Genomic DNA, 7,812 nt, shown 5'->3' on the forward strand with positions numbered 1-7,812 from the left:
ATTACACGCTATGTAATAGCAGATATTTTCATAAATTTATAAAGACAAATGAAGGAATAGAATCTAAGCAGAAAGCTTTCCTTCTGCGTATTATCGCGTAATAGGTGCTTTGAAATTTCCCATAAATGCATAAAAAGCCGCAGTCTAGTAATTATTATTGCCAAGTGGTTATACGTTTCATATCGGAGTCTAGAACCGATGTACAATACAGAGATCATCATATTGAGAAAGAAGGATAAACTTTCTCATCGATTGATCAGGAAGCGAGCAATTCGCTGTGTTTATCGATCAACTAGAGAAAAACGCACGTCACTTAAGTGTATCTTACGTACGTACAGCCATCTTCTACGAGTTCTCGTGTTACGTGCCCGTAAGTCATGTCCAAAGCCAACGTGAGCAAAGTACTTATATAGTACATATATTCAGTGTTCGGGTATTAACGTCAGGTGGAAACGAGTTCGAAGCTGCTTATTGCATAACGAGAAAAAATATAACTCTCGCATTTCTCCGTGGAAAGGAAGCATCGTAAATACGAGCATCCATGGGCTGCTTGCAAAACATCTGCGCAAAAGAGCATTTAATCGTTCAATCCGAGTGATATTTCTGTAACTGACAATGAGCGCCTGCCGAAGCAAGACAACTTACTTTTATCCACAAAGCACGTTACTTTCATCGTGCTATAAAATTCCTCTAATTAAAGCCAATAACGTTCGAGACAAGCTTTTAGTTACACGAATTTTAAGAACATTACGCCATGATATTGTTATAATAGAATTTACACATACGTGTACAGGGCTTCTCGTTATTGACACAGTGTAATACAGTGCTATTGTCACGTAGGAGACACAAGAAATCACGAAAATGACAGATCATCGGTGATCTCCTCGCGTCGCAGTTCGAACGTTTCACAAAAAAGGTGAAGAAATTGAACTTTATATATGGTAATAGAATTTATTATGAGAATCCAATAGAGTGACGGTTCAAAGTGTTAGAACAGAAAGGCATGGAGCGCTAATTTGGCAGGGTTTCTATACCGAGGTTTTAGTCCCTCTGGAGGTGTTATTGTCGGGTGTATATCAGAGGTAGCTATTTCGTTACTATCTGGTTATTGTTTCGATAGCTGTGGCATGCAGGATGTTTAGTCTATCCTATTACTGCTTCAGAGCGTGTGACCTTCTTGAGCATGTGACACTATCAACCTAAATTTAAATCAATACGACACAGTGTATTTTAGAACTAAATCGCTAGCTCACAATATCACAGCCGGTGATACGAATAAATATTTTTGAGGAAGTTGAGAAGATTTTTGCAATGTACGATTTAGACATGCCTGAATCCCATTTGGAAGAGCATATTTACTTTCGTATTGGGAAACGTTGCTACAGTAAAGAAGATGATCTACAAACAGAATTCAGTTACAGTGATTGCGCTTGTTTGGTTCATTTTTAGTTATAAGATGAAAATGTGTTAGTTTAGTGTGTCCAAGTCTGGCGAGAATAACTTGCTCTTTCTTGTGTCTAACGCGAATGTGATATTCAATCGGTATAAGAAATTGAACGAATGTGCAATAAAGCTCTGATCTACTGTTCAACAAAAATCCTATAACATTTTCGTTTACAATCCATTACGTATTTATCTAAAATTAATTACATACCACATTTGTGTATTTAGCGTTAATGCGATAGTCATAAAAAATGCTGTGCCCATAAATTGAACGAAGCGAATTTCTCGATATGAAACAGAACATTTAGTTTTAAAAAAACATCACTAACAATTATGTCGGATTTTATGTTATTATGAAATGAAGCAATAATTGCCGAAGCTAATAGTCAATGATAACAGTAAATGTGATTACGCAGGAGCCGTTCTATTCATTCAATGAGACGTATAATGGCGGAAAATTTTGGCTATTCGAAAGAAACGTCTCGTAGTTCGTGACTAATCGTTTGAAAATTATTCCGATCAATGATTCCGTTTAACGATAATCCAGATTAATTGCATAATCTGTAGCACTTCAACAGCCGACATCACGAGATAATTTTGCTTGCCTCTCCGTATGGAAATCGACATGATTAACGGAATAATACATCCCTTAGAAAGTTAACGCGGTATAAAACTACTAAAAATGACCTCACTAACAGAAAGGATCTGTTCTTTCTTTCCTTTTTTCAAGTCTTACGATCGATAATTTCATCGGAATCGAGAATTTCATGGGTTGATAGATTTTATTCAACTTCTACCATCCGCCGATCCTTTCTCGTTTTTAACAAAAAATTAGAATATTTGAGATTTAAACGAACAAAAGCTATTATCTCGTTTTGGATTTCATTGTATTTTATTCCCTTGCAGAAAGAAAGAAAAACGGAAACCTGAAATTTATGGGGTATTTAATAGAAGCACAGAGACAGCGCGTATATATGTATATGTATACGAAGCTATTATAATTTTTACATTGGAGGATTTTTCATACTAAGTACTGATCTACGAAAGATTTAAAAATTGAGTATTTTGCAAACGCACCTTAAACAGTTACGTATACAGAATATTAAAAGCGTCGGGCAAAGGTATTTATCGAGAGGATTAAAAAATGCTTAATCAACACAGAATCTAAAAGCAACGCTTTCGGCACAAAATCCACGTTTGTTATTTATTTATTGTTCGATATGTGAGCGAGTCTCTTCACACGTTCGACACATTGAATGTATATGGCGGACAATATACGACTGACTAATTTCAAAGTCACACCATTCTGCAACGATGCATTATCTTTTGCTCCGCCTTAGCAATCGTCTCATGGATACATGGCAAAATAATCACGAAGCGTTCTGGAAAAAATAAAATTAACTAATTAACTAACTACACGATATACATTATGTGTATACTGTATCAATGAAATGAAATTGGTACGCAGTGTATCTGAAAATGGTACCTTCAAGAGCTTCTTGTAGATGACATGCTAAAGTATGTCAAAGTGTTCTTTATGCAAACACATATTTAACATATTTAAATATTCAGCCATGATTGAAAACAGTTCCTTAATTGAATATTTTATATCTAATTTTCTACTCGATTATCCATTGAATGATCGGTTTATTGGAATAATTATCGGAGCACTTTCTAATGAAACAAAAATGGACTACGTCAGAGTTTCAAGTGTTGCATGATTTCACTTTTCTTATACCATCTGTTAAATTAAAAGGAACAAGAGATACATTCATTACGAACAAACTCATTATGCAATGAATTAACGGCGTGTAATCTGATAAATGAAACGCTAATTTGCCAAATCAGTTAACTCCATTTACCAAGTCGGTCGCAGAAGAGGAAGTAGAGCAGATTAATGAAATTATATAAGATGAACGTCGCTCAACCGGCGCTAAATTTCAAAAATTTCAGAAAGTGAAATTGTGACCAATTTGGTCTACGAACGGCTCGAACGACAACGATTTACCAGTTTCGTGAAGATGCACGAAATCTGAATGAAAGTGACATTAGATAGAAACGCATTTATCGAAATATACATCACGGTTTACATGTAATTTACGGTTCAGGTTAAATGCTTTATTTCGTAAGCATTCTTTGAAGAATTTCACAATTCAAACTATCAATTTCATTGCGATATGTGAGTAATATTTCTCCTTCAGCTGGCGTTCTGATATCTCACCAAACGTGAGAGACGATTATCGTACGCAGAAGGTGTTGCCTTGCCCCATGTTTTGCAGAACCCGATACAACGTTCTCGATTAAATCGGTCGAACGTGTTTCGTGCCCGATTTCTTTTCATGCCGCAACGTATAATATAGTGGCTAACAAAAGTACACGACCACTCTTTTTACACACATATTTGAAATTTCGTTACCTGTGTAACGCGACACGACGACACGACGATTATCGTGATTATATTCGTAAAATGGGAATCGCATTTGGCAATACGCATAGGGTGTCTCGTTTTAATCGATCCACACAAATATCTCTTAAACTATACTTTGTTCGAAGAAATATTTCAAATGAAACTTACTTTGGCTCGAGATGGATATCTCGCGATGGTTACAAATCTTATCTTCGAAATTTTAAAATGGCAGTAAAGTAAACGTTGTTAATCAATATCGTTTTAAACGAAGTTAAAACAAAGTATCGTTTAACTTGAAATCTCTTTGAAAGATTCATATACGATCGAGAAATTGAATCGATTTTGCCTCCCTAAAACACTTTGACTTTTTATTATCTTTGATATTGGTATAAATGTGACGCGAAATGAGAGAGGGGACCTAGTGCTTGGAAAAAAGTTTTTGGGGAACAACTGTTTAAAGTTTACGTCATTTTGTTCTCATTTTCTTCCTTTGTAAATGTGTCGTATATCGTATTATCGCGTTATTTTTAATACCTTTTATTAACATTAATATCAACTCTGGGTTCTTTTTCTCACTCTACGTCGCAAATACATCGTAGGAAACATTTGTCACGTTTTATGTGTCCTACCAGGTACAATTTTATAATATAGCCTAATATACTAATCGTTAAAAAGGTTAATAATATTCTAGAATATTTCGTAATCTTTGTCAATTTGTCTTGTTTCAAAAATATATGAAACTAGCAGATTTGTCACGAAAAATAAGGTAATTGAGCTGACAATGTGCTACCGATACATTTGTATTCGCATATGGACGATACGAATGATCGTCATGAAATTTTGCGAATTTGCTTGTAATACGTCGTTAGATGAAAGTTTATATTATATGAAGAGAGAAAGTAAAGACGGAAGACTTAATAATGTCCAGAAGGACACTATGGCGCCATTATCTTTAAGAGCATATTTCCTCTAAAGCGCCAGGAATCGTCGCATAGTGGCACAATACTGCCGAGCAAAGAAGAGGATGAACAGAGGAAGCGAGCAGGCAAAGTCTTCCACCACGAGAAGATAAAAGTGACCGCCCTTGTCCTCTATTCTTTCCCTTTTCTCCGATGCTTAAGAAATGTTACGTCCACCACTAAAAGTAACGTGTCACTTTACGAGGATGTTTCAGTCGAAGTTGAAATCCTCTATGGCGTACCAATTTCCATGATGCATTTCGATTACTCTGAACATTCCGCTGTTGAATAATTGCTAAATTATTGTTAAACTGAACAATAATTTCAAATCTTTGTTATAATTTTCTTATTACCTTATGACACATTTATCGAGATTGAAATCACCTATAATCTATAGTATACGAATTTCCATGGTATATTTGGATTACTATGAACATCCTGACGTCTTTTTCGCGATGCTTTAACGGCTATTATATCCTATCGGGCGTAATGCGAAATTATTCGCGATTATTATATAATTATAAGAATCGAAATCTGACCAACCTTTACAGCAGATTGGACAGCTTAAGCAGCATTACAACAAACGTACAAATAGCATTCGAATGAAAAGCGTACTTACCTTTTCTGTACATGGTGCACCATCCGTATTGACTCGACCAACGAAAAGATTCTGTCCTGAAAAAGTTGAACTTTAATTAATTTAACTTTGACATATCTCAAAATCATCGAAATCGGACAGGATGCGCTTTATCGACGCGTAAAGAACAAGCAGCTAGATCATTTGTTAAACCTACAGTTTAAATGTTTTTCAATATTGTCATAATATCGTTTAAACGTTATTTGGACAAATACTAATAGATAATATTTGGAATATTATTCAGTGATATCTGGAAATCATGTTTTATGCGGTCGCTGTTGTGGTAAGGAACGTAAGCCCAGCCGTCTTTCGGTTACGCTTCTGCAAGTAGCATATCGCCACCATGGGAAGTACATCCAGCAACAAGAAACTTCGAAAGGAGAATCTTTCGTGAACGGAACCCATTGATATCTCGTAATAGAATGGAAATCACCTGATCGATATTTTGGCCCCATCTTCTTTTAGCTGTTTTACAGCTTTTCGGATTAGTTAATAGAACTAGTTAATCGAACGGTTTCATACATTCACAGTGACTTACGAAAGTATTCGTACACTCCTAGAAACTTTTTATGTATACAGGGTGAGTCAGAACACGTGACAAGGGGAGAGGCTGATTCAGCATACTAAAATAAGAAGAATTCATAGAAACATGTTCTCGATATGACCTTGTTTTCGAGCGACTGTTTACTCTGTGATGCTAGACGATACTTAGATCAACGATTTCCAATGATAAATGGACGAGTCGACCTTATTTCCTGACCAGCTGATTATTAGTAACGACGAATTAAGAATCTCTTGTTTATGAAAAGTTAGATGACAGCGTTGAAACTCTTCGTCAATGTGAGGACGAAAGTCAGTAAAAGAATAGTTCGCGTAACGACAAGTTCGACGAACTTCGCTCTTCTATGTAAACCGTGCTCGATCAGTTCGAGCAATTTCTCGAGAGGAAGATTCGGAAACAACTATTACGATGTAAAAGAAACTGATACTCGAAAGGTCACATCGCACATTTTTTGTATTAAATATCGAAATGTTAACTTTAATTACAAAGCATTTCATGTTACCATACTGTTAATAAGAAAACTAAGAAGAAGAAACGAAGCGAGATGGTAGAAGGATGAGATATAAAATTAAAATTTCTAGGAAATTAAAATGTACATATTTCATTAAGCAATCTTCGTATCAATACCTTTCCTCGCGTTTAATTATTAGTTAGCATTTCCATGTTCAGTAGGCGTTTATATTCGTTGGCGTGTGACTGACACAAATTATTCTTCGGTACTCTCATTCTGTCAACTGCTCGTGACAGTAATTTTCATGCGTGAATACAACGTAATTGTAATATTATACATGGTACATATTATCTAGACCAGAAGTGAAAATGGTATATTTGTGATTCTTCGCCTTTCAATCCTGTTATTATCTACAATGTTGCGCTTTCTCCGACGTTTCGTGAACATTTCACTTCGCTTCCTCGAAACAGACGTAAAATATTTTCTTTTCAAGTTAGGATTTGGTTTAGAATCTAAAAGACTTTTTAGATCTGCCTGGAAGAAGAAGCGATCTCGAATGTTTACGAAACGTTGATAACAACACGAATGAAACCCGAAGAATCACAAGTACGTGATTTGTTCATTGTGAAAATTAAAAATCTAATCTTCTTGATTTTGCATTATTTCCATTATGACACGCTGGTCTGCTGCAGTAGCTTTTCAGTACATTTCCAAATATGTAGCAGATATATATATATATATGTTATGTTTAACAGAAAAGTTAATAATACAAATGCAATTGGAGTTCTCTTTGAATGAATATTATAATAAACACACGAGATCCGACGCGATAACAGGACAGTACAAACAGCAAGAGAAAATCAATAAATGTAGATATGTTGGCAACAATTTAATATTTGTTCAGATTCTCTTTTATATTATATCTGTCAACTATCATCGTTACATAATATTATGCGATAAGCATCTCTTATTAGCAGGAAGAACGAAGCTTTTTTCATCGTGGAAAATAATTATTGTCCGTCTTTTTTATAAGCATCGAACAAATTGTTAGTCACATAATTTTGATTTACTATAAAATTTGTATTACGATACAAAAATTGATATATTTCTATATATATTTTTTAAAATAACATTTACTATTTCAAACAATAAGAACAGCAATAATAATCATGTACATTAGTATAGTACATTAAATATATCTCTTAAATTTTCAAACTCAATTTTCTTGATAACGAAACGTCATATGGAAAATTTTATTCTACATTTTCTCTTAGAGTCATCCTGTATCCAATTATACCGCCAGTTACGGGCCACCTTGTATACATATGACAAAAGATACAAGACATTCTTAAA

The sequence above is a fragment of the Bombus vancouverensis genome, chromosome 5 (genome assembly GCF_051014615.1).
Source record: "Bombus vancouverensis nearcticus chromosome 5, iyBomVanc1_principal, whole genome shotgun sequence".
Taxonomy (NCBI): Eukaryota; Metazoa; Arthropoda; class Insecta; order Hymenoptera; family Apidae; genus Bombus; species Bombus vancouverensis.